Source organism: Triticum urartu, chromosome 4 (assembly GCF_003073215.2).
Source record: "Triticum urartu cultivar G1812 chromosome 4, Tu2.1, whole genome shotgun sequence".
Classification (NCBI taxonomy): domain Eukaryota; kingdom Viridiplantae; phylum Streptophyta; class Magnoliopsida; order Poales; family Poaceae; genus Triticum; species Triticum urartu.
This window is the reverse complement of record NC_053025.1, coordinates 300,557,497-300,580,361: the sequence shown is the minus strand read 5'-3', so window position 1 is coordinate 300,580,361 and position 22,865 is coordinate 300,557,497.

Here is a 22,865-nt window from a genome sequence, read left to right as displayed (position 1 = left end):
GGTAAACCTAACCATAGCATGAAACATATGGATCCAAATCAACCCCTTACGAAGCAACACATAAACTAGGGTTTAAGCTTCTGTCACTCTAGCACCCATCATCTACTTATTACTTCCCAATGCCTTCCTCTGGGCCCAAATAATGGTGAAGTGTCATGTAGTCAACGTTCACATAACACCACTAGAGGAGAGACAACATACATCTCATCAAAATATCGAATGAATACCAAATTCACATGACTACTAATAGCAAGACTTCTCCCAGGTCCTCAGGAACAAATGTAACTACTCACAAAGCATATTCATGTTCATAATCAGAGGGGGTATTAATATGCATATAGGATCTGAACATATGATCTTCCACCAAATAAACCAACTAGCATCAACTACAAGGAGTAATTAACACTACTAGCAACCCACAGGTACCAATCCCGGACTTGGAGACAAGAATTGGATACAAGAGATGAACTAGGGTTTGAGAGGAGATGGTGCTGGTGAAGATGTTGATGGAGATTGACCCCCTCTCGATGAGAGGATCATTGGCGATGACGATGGCGATGATTTCCCCCTCCCGGAGGGAAGTTTCCCCGGCAGAACAGCTCGGCCGGAGCCCAAGATTGGTTCCGTCAAGGTTCCGCCTCGTGGCGGCGGAGTCTCGTCCAGAAAGATGGATTATGATTTTTTGCTCATCGAAAGACTCCATATAGGAGAAGATCGTCATCGGAGGGCCACCAAGGGGCCCACGAGGTAGGGGGCATGCCCAGGGGGGTAGGGCGCGGCCCCCACCCTCGTGGGCAGGGTGTGGCCCCCCTGGTGAACTTCTTGCGCTCAGTATTTTTTATATATTCTGAAAATGACTTCCGTGAAGTTTCAGGACTTTTGGAGCTGTGCAGAATAGGTCTGTAATATTTGCTCCTTTTCTTGCCTAGAATCCCAGCCGCCGGCATTCTCCCTCTGTATGTAAACCTTGTAAAATAAGAGAGAATAGGCATAAGTATTGTGACATAATGTGTAAGAACAGCCCATAATGCAATAAATATCGATATAAAAGCATGATGCAAAATGGACGTATCAATTTACTCCGTATATTCCAGCCAGTTCTAGCTCCCCTGTTTCACCGGTTACTCCCCCGAGTAGCTCAGGCACCTCAACGGTGAACCCTCTCACTACTCCTACCGAGTGGGTTTCACTTCTCACTACTCCTGTATCCCTGATGCTTCATCCTACCCCTGCCCCTGAGGGAGAGCCCTCGAGGCAGCATCATCGTGTTACCTTTAACCCGGAGGTTTCCGTTAACCTCGTCAGCTCAGGATCGGAGTCCGCTTCAGGGGAGGACACCGCAGCACCAGCAGAGCAGTAGTACCTCGGAGTATTCGCAGTCGTATGGATAATGTACGGAGGTAGCCGTACGAGTCATGATGTTTCATTGCATGTATGAGAGTAGTTGAACCTGTCATGTTGTTTATCTTTCATGTATGAGTCTATGTATAATTATGTTTGGACTTTATTCGCCATATTTTGTTCGCTCTTTTGTTTTCTTCCGGGATTTGTCCCTGGCTTTTCCCCAAATTTATTCTTGGATGTTTCTCATCTCGATTGCGTTGTCTTGGGGAAAATCCACAATAGGAAGACGCGGGGAGGTAATAGTAGCAACGTTCGTGAGGGAACTCCTGTTCGTCGTTCCGCACGACAGGCGGGACATTCGCCCGAGCCGTACGTTCCGCCACCGCCTCCACCGCCAAATCCGTGCTCCAAAGAACAAATTTTGCGTATGTTTGAGGAAAGAAGGAACAATGATCTTATTGAAATGTTCAGAGGTGTGCAAGCTATGGTTGGACAGAATGGAAATCAGAACGGTCATTACTCAAAGTTGTCAGATTTTCAAAGGACCAAGCCACCCAGTTTCAGTCAGATTATTGACCCATTGGATGCGGACAATTGGTTGGGTACCATGGAGAAAAATCTTGAGATTGCTCGTACTGAAGAAAATGATAAACTTCCATTTGCAACTCATTACCTTGAAGGCGCTACTACCATATGGTGGGAAAATGCAAAAGCCATGTGGCCTGCTGATGAAGAAATCACCTGGGAAAAATTTAAGGATCGGTTCCGGAAATATCATATCCCTACTAGAGTTATGAAGGTTAAGCAGTGTGAATTTCTCGCACTCGTCCAAGGGAATTAGTTTGTGGGGGAATATTTGCAAAAATTCAATCATCTGGCACGTTACTCCCTTTATGACGTGGCCACCGAAGAAAGAAAGCTTGACAGATTTCTTGGAGGCTTAAATCCGCAACTCCGGTGCACTCTCAGTATGTTTGATTTCCCAGATTTCCAAACTCTGGTAAATAAGGCTTTCATAGCTGAATGGGGGCACAAGCTTATATCAGATAATAGGCTTGCCAACAACGACAACAAGCGTAAGTTTGAGCCAAAGAAGGATGGGCAACCAGTGCAAAAGGCTCGTACCTGGTAGCAGACTCAGGTGGAAAACAAGCCAAATTGGCAACAGAATGTTAACAAGACCACCACTCAAGTCAAGAATATCGTGAGCAACCCCATGCATGAGGAGCATCAGTGCAATAATTCTTGCTTCAGTTGTGGGTAGAACGGACATTATGCCAAACAGTGCCCCAAGAACAACAAGGAGAATGTCCCATTCAGGCCACAAGTCAACTTGATAGAGTCATGCCTGACCCAGCAAAACATTACTGGGCACGTGCATCATCTCTCAGCCGATGAAGCACAAGAGAACCCTGAAGTCGTCATTGGTATGTTTTCTGTAAATGACATACCTGTCGTAATTTTATCTTACTCTGGGTCTTCCCATTCTTTTATTTCTCGGAGTTTTGGTGCCCAAAACAAATTTCCTTGTACACTTTTGGGCAAAAATATGCTAGTACAAACCCTGGGATCTCTAATCAAGAGCAACCTAGTCTGCCGTGATCTGGAAATCAATATCAACGGAGTCTAGTTTCCAACCTCTCTGATAATTATTGAGTCTGAAAAGTTGGATATTATATTGGGTATGAATTGGTTGACCCAATAGCAAGTTTGCATAAACTACGCAACACGAGAAGTCACTTTGACCAGTCCAAATGGGCAGACTACCAAATTCTATGCTCACAAGAATATACCCAAACAAGAATTGGTTTTCACCATTGTGGCTGAGTTGGAATTAATTCCCGTGGTCAGTGAGTACCCTGATGTATTTCCAGAAGAACTGCCAGGCATGCCACCAGATTGATAGCTGGAATTTGCAATAGACCTTGTGCCCGGAACTGCACCGCTATACAAGAAGTATTACCGGATGCCCTCATCAAAATTAGTGGAGCTAAAGAAACAGCTTGATGAATTGCTCCAGAAAGGATATATTCATCCCAGCTCTTCACCATGGGGATCACCCGCTATTTTTGTGGACAAAAAGGATGGCGGCCTCCACATGTGTGTGGATTACCGCCAGCTGAATGAGGTTACCGTCAAAAATAAATATCCACTTCAAAGGATTGATGATTAGTTTGATCAGCTCAGTGGGGCTAAGGTATTCTCTAAGATCGATTTATGGACCGGATATCATCAGGTCAAAATTAAAAAGGAAGATATTCCTAAGACCGCATTCACTACTTGGTACGGTCTTTATGAATATACAGTGATGTCCTTTGGTCTCACCAATGCCCCTACTTTCTTCATGCATATGATGAACAAAGTATTCGTGAACTTCCTCAACAAATTCGTGGTAGTCTTTATCGATGACATCCTCATTTACTCCAAGGGTGAAGACGAGCACAAGGATCACCTCTGAGCAGTGCTACAACGACTCTGCGACCATCAGTTTTACGCCAAATTCAGTAAATGTGAGTTTTGGCTCAAGCAAGTTGGGTTTCTCAGACATGTATTATCTGCCAAAGGTATATCCGTGGACCCAAGGAAAGTAAAGGATGTGCTCGATTGGTTGCCGCCCATGACAGTGACACAAATCCGGAGTTTTCTCGGATTAGCTGGATATTACCATCGTTTCATTGAAGGGGTTTCCAAGATTGCTAAACCCATGACAGATCTGCTAAAAAAGGATAAGAAGTTTGAATGGACGGGGTACTGTGAGAAAAGTTTCAATGAGCTAAAGATACGACTGACAATCACACATGTATTGACTCTCCCAGACATTTATCGCATCTTTGATGTGTATTGTCACGCCTCCAGGCAAGGCCTCGGTTGCGTACTTATGCAAGACAACAAGGTAGTAGCATATGCATCGCGACAGCTACGACCCCACGAGGGAAATTATCCTACTCATGATTTGGAATTGGCTGCGGTGGTTCATGCATTAAAAATTTGGAGACACTACCTTATTGGAAAAAGGTGCCAAATTTTTACCGATCACAAAAGTCTTAAATACATATTTACTCAGCTAGATTTCAATCTCCGTCAACGAAGATGGCTAGAGTTGGTCAAGGATTATGATCTTGGAATAAATTATCACCCGGGTAAGGCCAACGTGGTTGCCGATGCACTTAGTCGAACGCCTGTCAGCTTAAATGTCATATCGAAATCCTTGCCTCTCAAACTCCAAGAGGAGATCGCTCAGCTCAACCTGGTCATAATGGATGCTGGCCTTGCTAATATTTTGGAAGTTACCCCCACACTTGAGGAAGAGATCCTCAAGGCCTAGCCAACTGACATCAAGATGCAAAAACGTGCCAAGAGCCCGATGGTAGGGCAGACCCCAAATTTCTCCAAGGACAAATTCGGTACCCTTCGATTCCGTGGACGGATTTGTGCACCCAATCAGCCGGACTTAAAGAAGAAAATCCTGTCGGAAGCACACGAATCCTCATATTCCATTCACCCGGGAGGTACAAAAATGTATGAGGACCATAGACAAATATTCTGGTGGGATGGAATGAAGAAAGACATTGCCTATTTTGTGGCCTATTGCGACATATGCAACAAGGTGAAGGCAGAGCATCAAAAACCAGCCAGACTCCTCCAACCGCTGCCGGTTTTGCAATGGAAATGGGATGACGTTTGTACGGATTTCATTACGGGATTGCCTTAAACTCAGCGAGGAAATGATGGAATCTGGGTCATAGTAGACACCTTAACCAAGGTTGCTCACTTCATTCCGATCAGCACCAGATATCGAGCAGATCAACTTGGACAGTTGTATGTATCTAGAATCCTCAGTCTGCATGGAGTACCCTGAACCATCACTCCCGACTGAGGTTCCCTGTTTACCTCCGCTTTTTGGTCCCGTCTCCATCAAGCCTTGGGGACAACACTGAAATATAGTACTGCTTATCATCCTCAGACCGATGGACAGACAGAGCGGGTAAATCAAATACTTGAAGATATGTTGCGAGCCTGTGCTTTAGACCAAGGACCTAAATGGGAATATTGCTTGCCATATGCCGAGTTTTCTCACAACAACAGCTTCCAGACCAGTCTAAAGATGTCACCGTATGAAGCTCTGTATGGCTGTAAGTGCAACACTCCTTTAAATTGGTCTCAAACTGGAGATAGCCGTATCTTCGAAATAGATCTCATGATGGAAGCTGAGAAACAAGTTAAGGAAATCAGGGATAGATTGCAATTGGCGAAATCTCGACAGAAAAGTTATTATGATGCAAAGCACCGACAGATCAAGTTTGAACCCGGAGAACACGTATACCTCCGAGTCACTCCTATGAAAGGAGTCAAGAGATTCCAGACCCATGGAAAGTTGGCACCCATGTTTATTGGTCCATTCCCGGTTATGTCCCGAGTGGGTACTGTTGCATATTAGTTGGAACTACCCGCTGAATTGGCAGACGTACATAACGTGTTTCATGTTTCACTATTAAGACGCTGCATATCCCCGCCTGAGAAAAGGAATGCTATGGCTGAGGTAGAATTGGCAAATGATTTGACCTATGAAGAAAGACCATTTATAATTTTGGATCAGATGGAAAGGGTCACTCGCAGTAAAGTAAGAAGATTTTACAAAGTTCTGTGGGAGCATCACACAGAGTCAGAATCAACTTGGGAGCAGGAAGAATTCCTAAGGGCTCATTATCAAGAGTGGTTTTCCCAAGCAACCGAATCTCGAGGACGAGTTTCATTCTAAGTGGGGGAGGTTTGTGACAGTCTGATTTTTGCCCTCTCTTATTTGCCAGATTTTCATTTGGGTTTATTCTGAAAGTTGGGGTTTGAATCTTTTCATATGGACTTAGACACTTGGGTACCCTTGGCTTTCACCCAAGTGCATCATTCCTTTCTCTAATCATCATTCCCCTTCTGATCCATCTCAAAATAATCTTGGGAATATTTTTCTGAAATGAAAAATATTCATTTTTCTTCTCTAAAACCCTAGCTTGTTCAATGAGTTCCAAAGCAACCCTCATTTTTCTTGCCCACAAAAATCTGAGAAAATTCCCAAATATTCTTTGAAACCTAGGGCACCTTCTTGAGCAAAAATATTTCATCACTTTTTGGAATATTTTTGCTACATAAAATATTTTCTATTCTGGACAAAAATGGTGGTTTCTACAGCAATTACCATTTTACTTGCTCCCTTGTGCCTGAATTTTCTTGTGCATCATCACCTTAGTAGATGATGGCTAGCCTCCAAAGCATAGACCCCAACTCCCAGCCATTTGACCTCAATAACATCTCAAAGTTACTGACCAGAAACATACCTGGCGTGTAAAATCTTCTCTACTGCATCTGGAGCCAAACCAAAGCATGGTAACATTCAAAACTACCATGAACAACTTGCTAGACACGAAGTTTCGGCTTAGGTCGGCATGTGGCCAGAATTCACACGGTGACCGCGTTCGTCCAGGCGTGTTGGCATGCGGCCGACACGCTCTGCGACACGCCCGAGCCTCTGTTGATCGCGTGCTCGCTTCCCCACTTGCCTAAGTGTCCCAAACTTCACCACCATCCTCGTCTCGACACCATTAACTCCAACCTGGCACTCGCCAACGCCGGAGCTCGCCACAGCGAGCACGGGCACGGTCCGGCCAACCCAATAGTGTGGTGTGCACTGTGCTCATCGCCTTCTCCTTGTTCCTGTGCTCGTCCTCGTTCACCAACAGTCACCGTGTGAGCTGCGTCGCCTTCTTCCCCTCTCACTGATGCCGCTCGTCGTCGGGCGCCGTGGACAGGTGTCCACCGGCGGAGCCCGAACCCCCCTCTCCGCTCGCCTGTAAATGGAGCCGCCCCAACCTCCTCGAGCACCATCCACCACTCCCACACACCCCACAAGTGCGTATGAAACCGTAGCCCGGCCGGGCAAGTCGCGGGCCGCCGTCATCAAGCTCGAGCTCGTCGGTGATCCCCTCTGGTCGCCGCAGTAGCTCCAGCCCCTCCCAGGCCAGGGCAATCCTTCTAGGGCCTCCGCCTCTCTCCGGTGGAGCCATCCCGCCCCCCTGAAGCCCCTGAAGTTGCCCCTGCTCGCCGTCTTCCTAATCTCCGGCAACCACCGCCCTCTGCCTCCGCTTGCGAGGTCGATTCTGACATCAACCGACCGCCCCTAGCTACGCTATGAGTACAGGCAGGAGCGCCTACATCCCCTCTCTCGATCCCTCCCTCTCGTTTTGGCCAAGGATCCCTCATCGTCGGCAAGAGCTCCGGCAAAGCCGCGACCCCCCTCTGTTTCCTTCTTCCCTCCTTCTCACCTGACTAGCCGGGCCCTCTAGTCAGTCACTCTGTACGTGTGCGAAGCGGTAAGAGTGGTGGCGCCCTAAGGCTTTACGCCTTCGACGTCACCCCCCTAGTCTGTTTATCTAAATTCAAATTCAATTCAATTCCAGAGAGCTTCAAACACCTATAACTCTTTAACCATAAGTCCAAATGAATTGATTCTTTTTGCATTATGTTCTTTGCAAAGAAATCTAGCAGCTCACCAAAAATGTGATTTTTCTGAGCTGTCTAGAATTTCTGGTGATTTTCAGAAGAGTTCTTGATATTTTCTTCTTATGTTTAAAATTATTTTCAGAGGGTGAGGCTTGTCTTGAGGATCAGCAGAAGGCTTGTGAACCTCATCTGCACTGAGGCAAGCCACATCAACATTTTCATGGTGCCATTTCAATATTGATGATTTTCTTACTTGAATGAAATGATTAATCCATGCATTTAAATAACTATTATGTTATTTATATTATGTTAAGTGTGTGTTAGTATTATGATTGATTTACATAACCTTGAAACTAGCTTAGTTGGTAAAGAAGCTAAGATCTAATTATGGTAATGATAAAATGATTTGTTATGATATGAGTAATTGCTTAAAATTATTTTCTTGCATAAATAAAATAGTTAAATTTGCTAGAAAATATGTTGTTAAGTGCTTGTTTAGCCATTTTACTTAAGTTACAGAATGTTTGAACCTAACTTGGTTAGCAAAGAGAATAGGATTTGCTTGTGGTGATAGTAAAATCTTTTCTATGCATATGAGAAATTAATCAAAGTTATTTTCTTGCATGAGAAAATGATAATACTTGCCGCAAAATATATTGTTAAAGTGAGAGTTACCCTGACCAAGAAACTAATATAAGTTGTTGATGCTTATGCTTAGCGTGAATATGGTTGACGACAGTCATTGTCGTTAATATGTGATGCATGTGTAGTATTGCATTTCATGGCATGCTATGACACCGGTCATCTTCATTTTAAGTTGAACCTGAATATAACTCAACTCGAATATATCGTTGACTGGGTCATGGTGCCGCTGAATCGAGATTTTCCCAGTGCAACCACATTTGCCTTTGTGGGAAGGCCTTGATTCGGTCCATTGACATGCCTCTGGTCGGTGCCTCCAACTAGGGAAGGTTGTGGGCATGCTTACCCTGGCCCGGTAAGCAGGCATAACCTTGTGTGCCGTTGTTGAGATTATGGTAACGGGTCCCCAAGTGGTATCATTTTGGCCACGACGTTGGTCGTTGTGTCTTTAGTAGACACGGGGCGACCCAGGACTAGCCCGTTGGGGATTGGGTCGGAGTGGCCGGGAGAGTGTCATGGCAATGGAAGGGTTTTGTCGAAATGCCATTTGTCCACCCGAATGGGAGTGCGAGGCCATGGGTTCCGTGGTGTGGGTAAAGTGTGCTACCTCTGCAGAGTGTATAATCTATCGATAGCCGAGTCCACGGTCACGGACACCTCGTAGTAGGTCCCACCATGACTCAACGTTTAATAAACCTGCACACTAAGTTATGAACTTTACACTGATGATGATGGCGGAAAGGCCATCGAGCTGTTTGAGACCCAATATGGGTCGTGGTTGTGATCGCCATAAGGATCACGAGTTACTCTGGTCAAGACCACGATGGTGGTTTGGTTGTGATCGCCGTAAGGATCACGAGTTACTCTGGTTAAGAGCACGATGGTGATTTTTTTGTGATTCGAGAACGACCACGGTTGGTAAGTCGGTCCCGAGGGACGTCTATCCCAAGAGCATGAGCACAACATGTTGGAACATTATTGGATTATTAATTGGTTAAATATCATGATATTGTTTGTCATTATGATTATGCCTGTTGTGAGCTTGCAAGTACATTCAATGTACTGACTTGGCGTGTCATGCCAGATTTTAGGAAAGTCGTGTTGGAAAGGAGTGCTGCTCGAGTCTAGATCGTGTCCACATCTGTGTCCCTGTGCTATGGAGTTTCCTCTACGACGTTGTTCCGCTGCCGCGTAGTTGTATGATCGAGGCCCCTTTATGTCCATTAAATAATGTACATATTGTTCAGCCGCACCGTGCGTGCTGCTCGGCCTCGACATCTGTTGTAATATAAACTCTGATCCGCTAGCATAAATAAAGTGGTTGTTTTTCTGTACCAAGATGTTGTGTGCTGCCAGAAGACATGGTCTCTGGGCTGGCAATGCAGGGTAAACCGGTCGCTCTGAGCTAGGGTGCCACAGGCACGGAGTGCCGATGCAATGCAAATGATGACATGATGGATGCAACAAACAAACAAAACACATGACAACAACAAAAAACATGGAAGCCGTCTAGAGCGTCGCTCTTGGATCGTCACAACTCTCCTCCACTTACAAGAGATCTCGCCCCGAGATCTAGGGATGACAAACAGGAGAGGAAGAGAAGAGGTAAAGCTAAGTTGCTTCTTTGACAAACGATTGAAACCAAGGAACCTTGAGAGGTTGAAGAACTTGAATGAATGACCCAACGGTGATGAGCGAAATTGAAAACACTTCATTAGAAAATAGGGAACAAAAATACCATGAGAAACTTGGAGGTTTTAAAGATATGAATGACGAGCACAGTGGACAAGAGAGAATTCGAACACACTCCGTTTAAATGGAAGGAATAGAATATGAAGTTAACAATATGAGATGATACTTGAATAGAGCAACAACATAATGCCTCTCCGACAACAAAATGATGCTTGAAATAAATGAAGGTTGAAAAGAATAAGATTGAAGCCTTGCAATGATTGGATGGAGCTTCGTGATGATATAACCGAGAGAACTTGGAACTCCGTAAAAAGAGAGATGAAACAATTGAAACGGAGAATTTGATATCATGAACAAACCCTGGAAGAAGGAATTAAATCACCTCCAAGAAAAGAAGAATAAGGATTATGTCATGCTTACCCTTCATCAGCTTTAATTGATGATAAGCAATGGATTTGGCATGCCACTTATTCTCGTTGAAAAATGATTGATTTAGCGCAAACTTGGACGGTCTTAAACACACCACCGGTAGGATTGGAAACAATATATTAATTGATATGAAAACAAGGAAGAGAAATCTTGAATGAACCACCGCAAGAATTGAAAACGAATGAAGAAAAGAGAATGAATCATCGTGAAGAATTAGAAAACAAATGAAGATACTTGAGTGAATTTTGATACGAGAGAATGAAGAGATGACAAGCCGACTAGATAATACTTTGAACAATGCATTGGAAGAATTGGAGAATGAATGAAGATACTCAATTACAAGAATTTTTGAGCGAGAGCTGAAAGATGAGAACGGATAAATCTTGTGAAATAATGGTTTCCGGAGAATCAAAAACCGAAAGAACTCATCAAATGCTTCAGATGGGTATGAAAACAATTCTCACAATCGAAAACAATTATGAGGATGGCATCAAGCACTAACTATGAATTTTTTGAAGAATGGGTAAGGATTTAAGAGGAACTCTTCTTCGGTCTTTGACATTGATAAATATGACGAGGAACACCACCAAATTGCTGAGTCACTCCGGAAGAATGAATAGAGAAAATGTTGAACCAACAATGAAAAGAATTTGGAAGCGATCTTGGAGAAGGCATATGACTGATGGAATCCATTCTTACGTCACACTTTTGAAAACAATTTTATAATAACTCTCGAAAAATTAGAAGAGTCAGGTAATATCCTGGGAAAAGACCCGTGGGTTAGGGTCCAATGAAAAGAAATGCCATTGGAACAAATGCTTAGAAAGAGATTATGCACCAGGAAGATTAACTGGCTTGAATGAGATAACAACCTCAAATTAACTTGAATTGATGCAGAGTGGAAACATGAATCTTTAGAGATATCTTCAGCACTCCGGAACTAATGAATAGCAAGAGGTGAATGATTGAGAGGTGCACTGAGGGGGTCCTGGATTAGGGGGTGTCCGGATGGCCGGACTATACCTTCAGCCGGACTCCTGGACTATGAAGATACAAGATTGAAGACTTCGTCCCGTGTCCGGAAGGGACTTTCCCTGGCGTGGAAGGCAAGCTTGGCGATACGGATATGTAGATCTCCTACCATTGTAACCGACTTTGTGTAACCCTAACCCTCTCCGGTGTCTATATAAACCGGAGGGTTTTAGTCCGTAGGACAACATACAGAACAACAATCATACCATAGGCTAGCTTCTAGGGTTTAGCCTCTCCGATCTCGTGGTAGATCTACTCTTGTACTACCCATATCATCAATATTAATCAAGCAGGACATAGGGTTTTACCTCCATCGAGAGGGCCGGAACTGGGTAAAACTTCGTGTCCCTTGCCTCCTGTTACCATCCGGCCTAGACGCACAGTTCGGGACCCCCTACCCGAGATCCGCCGGTTTTGACACCGACATTGGTGCTTTCATTGAGAGTTCCTCTGTGTCGTCGCCGTCAGGCTTGATGGCTCCTATGATCATCGATAGTGATGTGGTCCAGGGTGAAACTTATCTCCCCAGACAGATCTCTGTCTTCGGCGACTTTGCATTACGGGCCAATTCACTTGGCCATCTGGAGCAGATTGAAAGCTATGCCCCTGGCCGTCAGGTCAGATTTGGAAGTTTAAACTACATGGCTGACATCCGCGGGGACTTGATCTTCGACGGATTCGAGCCACTGCCGAATGCGCCGCACTGCCACGACGAGCATGATCTAGCTCTGCCGCCTAACAGTGCCCTGAAGGCCACACCCGCATCGGCTTCGACCCTTAATTCGGAGCCAACCGCGGCGATCGAGGATGGGTGGTTGGACGCCACCTTAGGGGCTGCGATCCTAATGGCGATCGAGCCGAGCACTAGCCCCGCACTCTGCGAGACTCATGATTCCAAGGAGCCGGACTCCGAACCATTCGCGCCTCTGCCGATCGAATCCGATTGGGCGCCGATCATGGAGTTTATTGCCGCAGACATCTTTCAGCACTCGCCCTTTGGCGATATTATAAAATCACTAAAGTCTCTCTCTTTATCAGGAGAGCCCTGGCCGGACTACGGTCAGCGAGATTGGGATGCGGACGATGAAGAAATTCAAAGCCCACCCACCACCCACTTTGTAGCCACTATCGACGATTTAACCGACATGCTCGACTTTAACTCCGAAGACATTGACGGTATGGACGCCGATGAAGGAGATGATGAAGAACCAGCGCCTATTGGGCCCTTGTGATAGCCTGGCTTATTAGGGATGATAGACTACTCATATCAATAAGGAACTCCTTCTTTTCCGGGAGCCCATTCGGACAGAACTCCAAAGTTAAGCGTGCTCAGCTTGGAGTAGTGTCAGGATGGGTGACCGACCGGGAAGGGGCCAGTCTAGATCCCGCCAGGAATAACGACCACTGGCGGGTGTGTCCGAGGCGTTACAAGTTGGTATCAGAGCCGACCCTCGCGGTTACACGGATGTTTGCGGACAGGTGCGCGGTCATGTTGTTCATGACGTTTGTGACCCGTCGTGGCACACGGCATGGTACTTGTACCGGACTGGATCCACAAACGTTTGTGCCAAGAGGGAACGTTCGTATGGCCCGACGAGGACATCGGTTCCTCTGAGTGAGGGTGTATGTGATAGACTGGCTTATTAGGGATGATAGACTACTCATATCAATAAGGAATTCCTTCTTTTCTGGGAGCCCATTCGGACAGAACTCCAAAGTTAAGCGTGCTTAGCTTGGAGTAGTGTCAGGATGCGTGACCGACCGGGAAGTTGGTCCCGGGTGCACACGAATGAGGACAAAGTGCGCAGAAAATACTAGTATTGATCTATGAGGCCAGTCTAGATCCCGCCAGGAGTAACGACCACCGGCTGGTGTGTCCGGGGCGTTACAGCCCTGGAACGCCACCTCGTCATATGACGTATACATGGTGGACACACCAAAAGATGACGACGAGGAGCGGAAGGACGCACCCAAGGCTTGTTCCCTCGAAAAGCAGTCAAAGCGGCGACGCAAGCGCCGCCCCAAATCCCGCCTCGACAGAAATAGCAATCACACAGACCCAGCGCTGGAGCAGGGCGAACCGCTGCTGGACAACGGCAATCCGGATAATCAAATCGAACAAACAAATCCTATCAAGGATAATGGTCCGGACGACATAACGCCGGACAGACACCCTGAGCAGCAGACTGCCCATAAAAGGCTTGTTGCCACCGCGAGGAGTCTGAGAAAGAAGAAGCAAAGGCTTAAGGCCGCGCAAGACACACTCCAAATCAGATGGAGTAAAATACTCAACACTGCAGCAAGGTACGGCGACAATCGCCCCTCCAAGAGCCACCCAAAGCGGAAGCTGCTACCCGAATTCGATGAGGAGGCCTCAGAACCCCCACAACCAAATATCAAAGCAGCCACCTGGTCGGATAGACGACCCCTCTACCAACACAGAGTGGCATACAACGCCGCTCACAATACAATACGCGACCCATGCGAGGGCTCGCACCCAAAGGACAGCGCAACAAGATCCATCTATGGACCACGCAAGCGCGCCCCAGCTTACAATGCAACACAGCAAACATCCGAACAACGCGGTACACCCAGCTACAGGAGTGCCGCACACCCCCTATGTTTCACCGATGAGGTGCTGGACCACGAATTTCCAGAGGGATTCAAGCCCGTAAACATAGAGGCATACGACGGAACAACAGACCCTGGGGTCTGGATTGAGGACTACATCCTTCATATCCATACGGCTCGAGGAGATGATCTCCACGCCATCAAGTACCTACCCCTCAAGCTCAAAGGGCCAGCTCGTCACTGGCTCAATGGCCTCCTCGAAAGCTCCATTGGAAGTTGGGAAGAGCTCAAAGATGCCTTTCGGGCAAATTTTCAAGGGACTTATGTCCCACCTCCGGATGCGGACGATTTGAGTCATATAACTCAACAGACCGGAGAGTCAGCCCGAAAGCTTTGGAACATGTTTCTCACTAAAAAGAACCAGATTGTCGACTATCCGGACGCCGAAGCCTTGGTAGCTTTCAAGCATAGCGTCCGTGACGAATGGCTCGCCAGACACCTCGGCCAAAATAAGCCGAGAACGATGGCCGCATTAACAAACCTCATGACCCGCTTTTGCGTGGGTGAGGACAGCTAGCTAGCCAGATGCAGCACCAGCGACCCCAGTACATCTGAAGTTAGTGATGGAAACGGGAAATCACGGTGCAATAGCAATAACAAACGCCGGAATAAAGAAGACATCACAAAGGTCACGGCAGTAAATGCCAGATTCAAAAGCTCTCGGCCAGGTCAAAAGCCGCCCCCTAAAGGCACCAGGGATGAATTGTCCAGCCTCAACAAAATTCTGGACCAAGTATGTCAGATTCATAGTACCCTGGTAAACCTGCTAATCATACCAACAGAGAATGTTGGGTCTTCAAGCAGTTCGGCAAGCTCAACGCCGTACACAAGGGGGAGGATACACCAAGTGAAGACGAGGACGAGCCCCCCAAGCAAGACACGGGGGAACAAAAGAATTTTCCACCATAAGTCAAAATAGTAAACGTGTTACACATAATCAAGGGAAAAAACAACGCGGCACTCCCAGGAAAATATACCCAAGCGCCTGTCACCACGAAGTCCTGCCATTGGTCATCTCAACCGATCACTTTCGACCATCGTGATTACTCAGCAAGTACCCGACACACAGGATGGGATGCCCTGGTATTAGACCCAGTAATTGGCGCATATCACTTCACACGAGTCTTGATGGACGGCGACAGCAGCCTAAACTTAATATATCAGGATACAATCCGCGGGATGGGGTTAGACCCAACACAAATTCGCCATAGCAATACTACCTTTAAAGGAGTAACGCCAGGCCCAGGGGCTCGTTGTATGGGCTCCCTCCTACTACAGGTTATATTCGGCTCCCCGATAACTTCCGTCACGAGCATTTAACCTTCCACATTGCTCCGTTTCAAAGTGGCTACCAACCACTGCTCGGACGCGAAGCTTTCACTCGCTTTAATGCAATACCACACTATGCCTCCCTCACACTCAAGATGCCCGGTCCACGTGGCATCATTTCAGTGAACGGAAATATCAAGCAATCTCTGCACGCCGAAGAGAGTGTGGCTGCCTTGGCAGCCGCACACTAAAGCCACCCGGACCAGTGAAAGCATCCAAATAGGTCGTCAAGACCTCAGACACAACTAATCAAGTCCGGCGCCGCTATTTATACCGAATAAGTGGTCACACCCCTATTTGTCAATACAAGGGGCTCAACGCGCGCAGACAAGTGGCAATTTCTTATCATCTTGAATTATACATGGTTTCTTTAAAAACTATCTTTTTGCACGACAACTTTTTCACTTAACTTCCTCTCTTTTACAGATGATCATCATGCTACACCCGTCCAGGATATGGCACAATGGAGACACAGGCACAGACGTGCAGCAGGGACCCGCTCCAAGGATTCTTTTTGGATTAAGACCCTGCGTAAACCTTTTTTACTGTCTCTTGTTGATACATATCCACCATTGAGAAGGATGCTAACGTCTTGGCATGTGGCCACGCCAGAACAATGCACGTACCTGGACACAAGGGGCTTCTTACAAAGGCCATTATTTAGGCCCGGTTTATACCACAAAGAACGAATACCTTAGGGAGTGTTCGGCATCGCGAGTTTGGCCCTATATGCATCAGCTCCGAATCATTGTCTTTGGTCAAATGTTGGGTTTGCCCGGCTCCTGTGTTTTGGTGCCTTACGTTCCGCTTTACCGGCTAAGGTAGCACCAGGAGAACTACTGCAATTGTGCGCTGGTTCATCCGGACGAGCACCTCAATAGAGAAAACCGAAAACTGACTGTCATGATATAGCGTGAGACTGGTCAACCACTCGATGACCTGTGGGAATGTTAGAATTCCTCCGCCTTAATGAAGGACCGTTTTCCGGCCAGGCATGTACGCACCCCAGAAGAGGGAGAGTGCGAAGCCACCAGGGGCTATCTAGTAGCCCCACTGTCAAACTCCTATGGCTAAGTGAAAGTGCTAAAGCATTATAGTCCGGTTGCCTCGCTCGCTCTGCTATCACCTCCTTAATAGGACCAAGACGTTGGGTTAAGTGTGAACGCGTGTTTTTGCGAGCACCTCCGCCTTATATGCGTGGGGGTTGAAGCCGACGACTGCAATCTTTCAGGTTATACACATGTATACATAAATGGCTGCCCAGGAGGCATCATATTACTTTCAGGCAAAAGTATAAAAATAGCCTTATAAAAATTTATAAAAGCATTTCGCTTACAATGAGATTACATATCACTCAAACATAATATCTTTTGAGCACTGGGTCTCTATCAAACGGGCACCCTCAAGAACTTCTTCAAAGTAGTGCTCAGCAGCCTTTCGACCTATAGCCGAATCCCGCGCTGCAACATTGGTAGCATCCATCTCCGCCCAGTATGCCTTAACACGGGCAAAGGACATCCGTGCGCCCTCTATGCACGCCGACCTCTTCATCGCATTAATGGGCAACACCACGTCAAGCAACTGCTGCACCAAACTGAAATAGCTGTTCGGTTTTGACCTTTCCGGCAATAGCTGATCCACAACATACCTCATGGAGAGTCCGGACAACCTATTTAGTTCGGCCCATTTGGCTAATTGGTCATTCAATGAAAGTGGACACTTGGGAGAATGGAATTGTCTCCAAAACAGCTGGTCTACTTCACGGTCCGTCTGACCCTGGAAGTACTTGGCCGCATTGGCAGCGCTCGCTGCCAAATCCATATACACATCCTCCGAACTCCACAGCCGATCCAGAGGGGCATACCGTGGATCTCCGAACTTCCTCTGCAACATAAAGGATTTCCCAGCTACAATATCCCCGGCTTCCCGCAGCTCCTCCTTCTTTGCCGTCATAGCAGAGCGGAGGTCTTTTTTCGTCGCAGCAGCCTTCTCAAGTCTGATGCCTTCTCTTGGTTTTCCTTTTCAAGAACCCAGCAACGGTCGGCGGCGGCTTTTAATTCTATGGCCATCTTGGCCATCTTGTCTCGGCTCTCGCCATGCGCGGCCTTCTCGGCTTGCAACTCTTCGGCCGCCTTCAAAGCAGCCGCATTACCCAACCTCGCTTGTTCCTTGGCTCGGGCAAGTTCTGCCCGCAAGGCTTCAACAGTGGCAGCTCCATCTGCAGTCAGAACATATTAAAGATGCTGGCATCATGCTGCTCTTCCTATTGTGGCGTTTACCAGATAATGACACTTACCCTGTGCCTCGTCAAGCCTTTTGTTAACAAGCTCGATGTCGGCGTCTGTCGCATCCAAATGCCGTTCTAAATGGGCAAACTCGCTAGTCCGGCCAGCCACCGGAGCTTCCATCACCTGCACATAGAGGAAGTATGGTTATTACCTGGGAATATGATCCTCTGTTCGTCGTCGTTTCCGACGACAACCAGAGTCTCAGGGGCTACTATCTACACAGGGCACACCTAGCATGTGCAGGACTATCATACATTCTTTTCCGTACCTCAAAGCCTGTCAGTAGACTCATAAAAGCTTCATGCAATCCGCCTTCGGTGGACGATATTCTCTCCATCACCGTATTAATCAGCACACGGTGTTCATCTGAGATGGCCGCTCGCCCCACCAACTCCCTCAGAACATTCAATCGCACACTAGAAGGTGCCGGACTCTGTTGTCTGCTCTCTTCGGGAGCCGGACACTGGGAGCTTCGGGGGTCAATGGGATTATCTTCCGGCCTCACCGGACTCGGAGAGGCCCTCCGCGATGACACTTCAGGGTCGCCCGCTTCCGGACCGGAGGAGTCTGGAGGAGGCTTTTCACTCTCCATCATCTCTGGAAGAAGATCCCCCGAAGACGAGCTCATTTGAGAGGGGCTAAGGCCCGAACTGCAAAAATATATGTGGTGGTTATTCTCTCAGAAGAAAAGGATGGCATATCTGTACTATTAAAGTATTTCGGGTCACTTACGACTCGCGGGAGAATTGATCCCCCCGCGGACTTTGTGCGGCAACAGCACCCCCCAAGGTACGACCCTCTGTGGGAGACTTCTTCTCCCGTTTGGAAGCTTCGGCTTCCGAATCCCCGGGCGCAGTCCTTTTCCTCTTCTGGTCGTCTTCCTTCATGGAGACGCTCGCTCCCTCGGTTAAGATGGGTAGCGCTGGGGGCCCGTGTCTGCCCGTATTATCCTCCATAGTATCTTCCTTTAAGGGCTCTAGGCAAGGTGTGGTCTGGAGCATCTTTTCCAATACCGGATTTTCCAAACCCTCAGGGAGGGGGGCCGAACACCAAATCAACTTCGCCTTTGTTAGCCAGTCCTGGTAAAAAAGCGAACTCTTAGAAATAACTTCGTAACAAAGGAGAGATGGTATGTTCGGCCGGAAGATGCCTTACCTGTCTGGCGGCGCAGTTACTACTCATGCCCACGTCCTCGGTGATTTCCGGACACTCCACCTAAGGTCCAAAGAATGACTTGTACATCTCCTCGTGCGTCAGGCCGAGAAAATTTTGAATGACATGCGGTCCCTCGGGATTGAACTCCCACAAGAGAAGAGCCGGCGTTTGCAAGGCTGGACTTGACGAACCAGCATAACTTGTATTACCGCAACCAAACTGACATCTCCATTGAGGAGATCTCGAATGCGGCTTTGCAGTATAGGCACATCCTTGGCTGGACCCCAGCTCAGACCTCTGCTGATCCATGACATCAGTTGTGGTGGAGGTCCCGAGCGGAAAACAGGGGCGGCCGCCCACTTGGCACTTCTAGGAGCCGTGATGTAGAACCACTCATGTTGCCACAATTCAGACACCTCTGGGATGGAACCTTCGGACCACGGAGCTCCCGTCATCTTGGGTATTGAGGCACCTCCACACGCTGCATGTTGCCCCTCGATCATCTTTGGCTTTACTTCAAAGGTCTTGAGCCATAGGCCAAAGTGAGGGGTAACCCGGAGGAAGGCCTCGCACACGACAATAAATGTCGTGATATGAAGAAAGGAGTCCGGAGCTAGATCGTGGAAGTCTAGCCTATAATAAAACATCAAACCCCTGACGAAAGCATCCAGAGCAAGGCCTAGACCTCGGAGGAAGTGGGATACGAACACGACGTTCTCGTTGGGTTCAGGGGTGGGGATGGCCTGCCCTCGGGGAGGCAGCCGATGCAAAATCTCGGTGATCAGATATCTGGCCTCCCTCAACTTTTTGATGTCTTCTTCCGTGACGGAGGAAGGCACCCATCGGCCTTGAAGGCTAGATCCGGACATGACTTAAGGTTCGGAGCACCTGACCTGAACTTCGGACGTTTGAGCTTGAGGTGGGGGAAGGGTTCGATTGAGCACGAGAGTGAAAAATAAAAGCCTTGTCCCCTTTATAAAGAGGGTGAATATCAAGCGTCCTCTCCGTGTCTGTTTGGACTTGCCTATAATCTAGGAGTCCTAGAGGCGGTTGGGTTACCCACGCTCGTATTGATGAGAATCCTGGAATAAGGGGACACGATCTCTGCTTTAACAAGACATGCCAAGTAAACTGCCTCGCATGACGCGCTGAGGTGGGATAATAAAACGACTCGGATAAAGGCTTGGCCGTGCTGTGTCACACTATGGAATACGTCAGCAGATTAGATTTGTGTAAATATTATTCTCTCTATGGCAATATGTGGAAACTTATTTTGCAGAGCCGGACACTATCTTTGTGTTCAAAATCTTCTATGAAGAACTTGGAGGAGGAACCCGCCTTGCAATGCCGAAGACAATCTGCATGCCGGACTCGTCGTCATTGAAGCCTGGTTCAGGAGCTACTGAGGGGGTCCTGGATTAGGGGGTGTCCGGATGGCCGGACTATACCTTCAGCCGAACTCCTAGACTATGAAGATACAAGATTGAAGACTTTGTCCCGTGTCCGGAAGGGACTTTCCTTGGCGTGGAAGGCAAGCTTGGCGATATGGATATGTAGATCTCCTACCATTGTAACCGACTTTGTGTAACCCTAACCCTCTCCGGTGTCTATATAAACCGGAGGGCTTTAGTCCGTAGGACAACATACAGAACAACAATCATACCATATGCTAGCTTCTAAAGTTTAGCCTCTCCAATCTCGTGGTAGATCTACTCTTGTACTACCCATATGATCAATATTAATCAAGTAGGACGTAGGGTTTTACCTCCATCGAGAGGGCCCGAACCTGGGTAAAACTTCGTGTCCCTTGCCTCCTGTTACCATCCGGCCTAGACGCACAGTTCGGGACCCCCTACCCGAGATCCGCCGGTTTTGACACCGACATGCACCGTCATGAAAAAACATTTGAAACAAGGAAACGGATCAACACCGAAGCTTGAATTTAGTCCAGCGGAGAAGAAAAAGGACGAAGAATGAAGAACTTGTTGAGCATCTTTATGAGAACCACCGGGTAAGAACATTGATGGAAAAGAATGAAGAGACTTCACATCAATAAAATGGATAGTTGATTAAGAAATATGAGTCCTTGAAGAAATGGGTGGGATGGTGGGAAAAATAAAGGAATCTTGGGACAGATAAAACGGACAATCCTCAGTGTTCTCGACGGCACCCGTATGGAATAACTTGAAGAGAAGTGCAACAGTTGAAATGGATTGACATGACAATCTCGATTATCATGAAGGATTAGCATTCACATAGAAATATGAGAACGCTGCTTATTAGGAAAGGTATGGAATCAATACTTGACATTGAAGCAAGTCGAATACCACAACTCAAAACAAAACATAGGATTTAGCTTGCAAAATAAGCCGGAACAAACATATGATGGAGATTTCGTCCAAAATTTTCGTGGTGGGGCCCGCACAGGCTCGATCATACCGCACCATCATGTACAAGGCAGTGCACATGACATGAGAAGCATCCCCGAGTTAGCATAGCCAAGGACTCTTTAAGATACAATGAGACCACTATAAAAACGATCATGGACAGGCGGACCACTAGACGTCGAACCCCAATCTCATATCATGCATCTATCAGAAAGATATGCACCTATGAACGACTTGAATTCCCACCTATGAACTCCCGAAACTTTCTGGTTACGCAATCTGTGTTGGGGATATAGGGAGGCACAAATATCTCACACAACTAAAAAATCCTACACTCCAACTGTATCCATCCGTCAACACATACCCATGAAAAACCTCGGAAATCGTGTACCTCAGACCTTCGAAAAACATCTGATATACTAGTTATGGCAATACATCTGATCACTCTCCCCAGTACTAGGTGGCGCCAAACTACAATCACCACAAAGAGTATAGAAGTCTTTTCGATGTCGGCGTCCTCTAGTATTCTGGAACTGAAATGGCAAGCACTATGACGAAAACACCTTGGACCTCAACTCCCTAGGACACTGCCACAACCTCGAAATGCTGGAGGCACCAAGACATAATTCCCGTCACAATTATATCGGAAAGATTCCACAATACCCACGTGATTCTAAAAAAAATTGAGTGAAAAAAAGGAGAGTGAAGTCAAAACATCTACATCTGGACTCCTCACCAGAGCGACGAAGGGGATAAGGAGTAAAAAGAATTCCTTCTCTCTGATATAACTAGGACTCTAAATAGTTTTTCTTCTGGACTCAACAACAGCAACGGTTCGATCAATCAAGGGGGCTCCTGCGGTCGGTAAGGCTCTGATACCAACTTGTAGCGCCCAAGATGTGATTCTATCCCAATCACATGATGAATTCATCATTGGGGCACAATCGTATTTCAAGCGCATAGCAAGGTGGATATCATTACAACATACCATGTACTGAATAGATGAGAGTAGAAGATAAAGGCTTACACTCGCCACAAGCTACTATACGAATAACACAGTTCATCAATACATAGCAATCATCACACAGAAGAGCAAGATCCGACTATGGATGAAACAAATGAAAAATAAGAACGACATCCACCCTGCTAATCCCGGGATCCCAACCCGGAACCTATCCCTTGATCGAAGAAGAAGAAGCATAAGAACAGCTCCAAACAAGCAAGCATCGCTCTCTCGTCAAATCATCGTATAACCTGTACCTGTAACTATTGTTGTAGTAATCTGTGAGCCACAAGGACTCAGCAATCCCATTACCATGGGTATCAAGACTAGCAAAGCTTAATGGGTATGGAATGGATAAGCGGTGAGGTTGCAGCAAGCACTAAGCATTGTAAGGTGGCAAATTTATGAGTACAAGAGTAAGATGATGAGCTACACAATGGC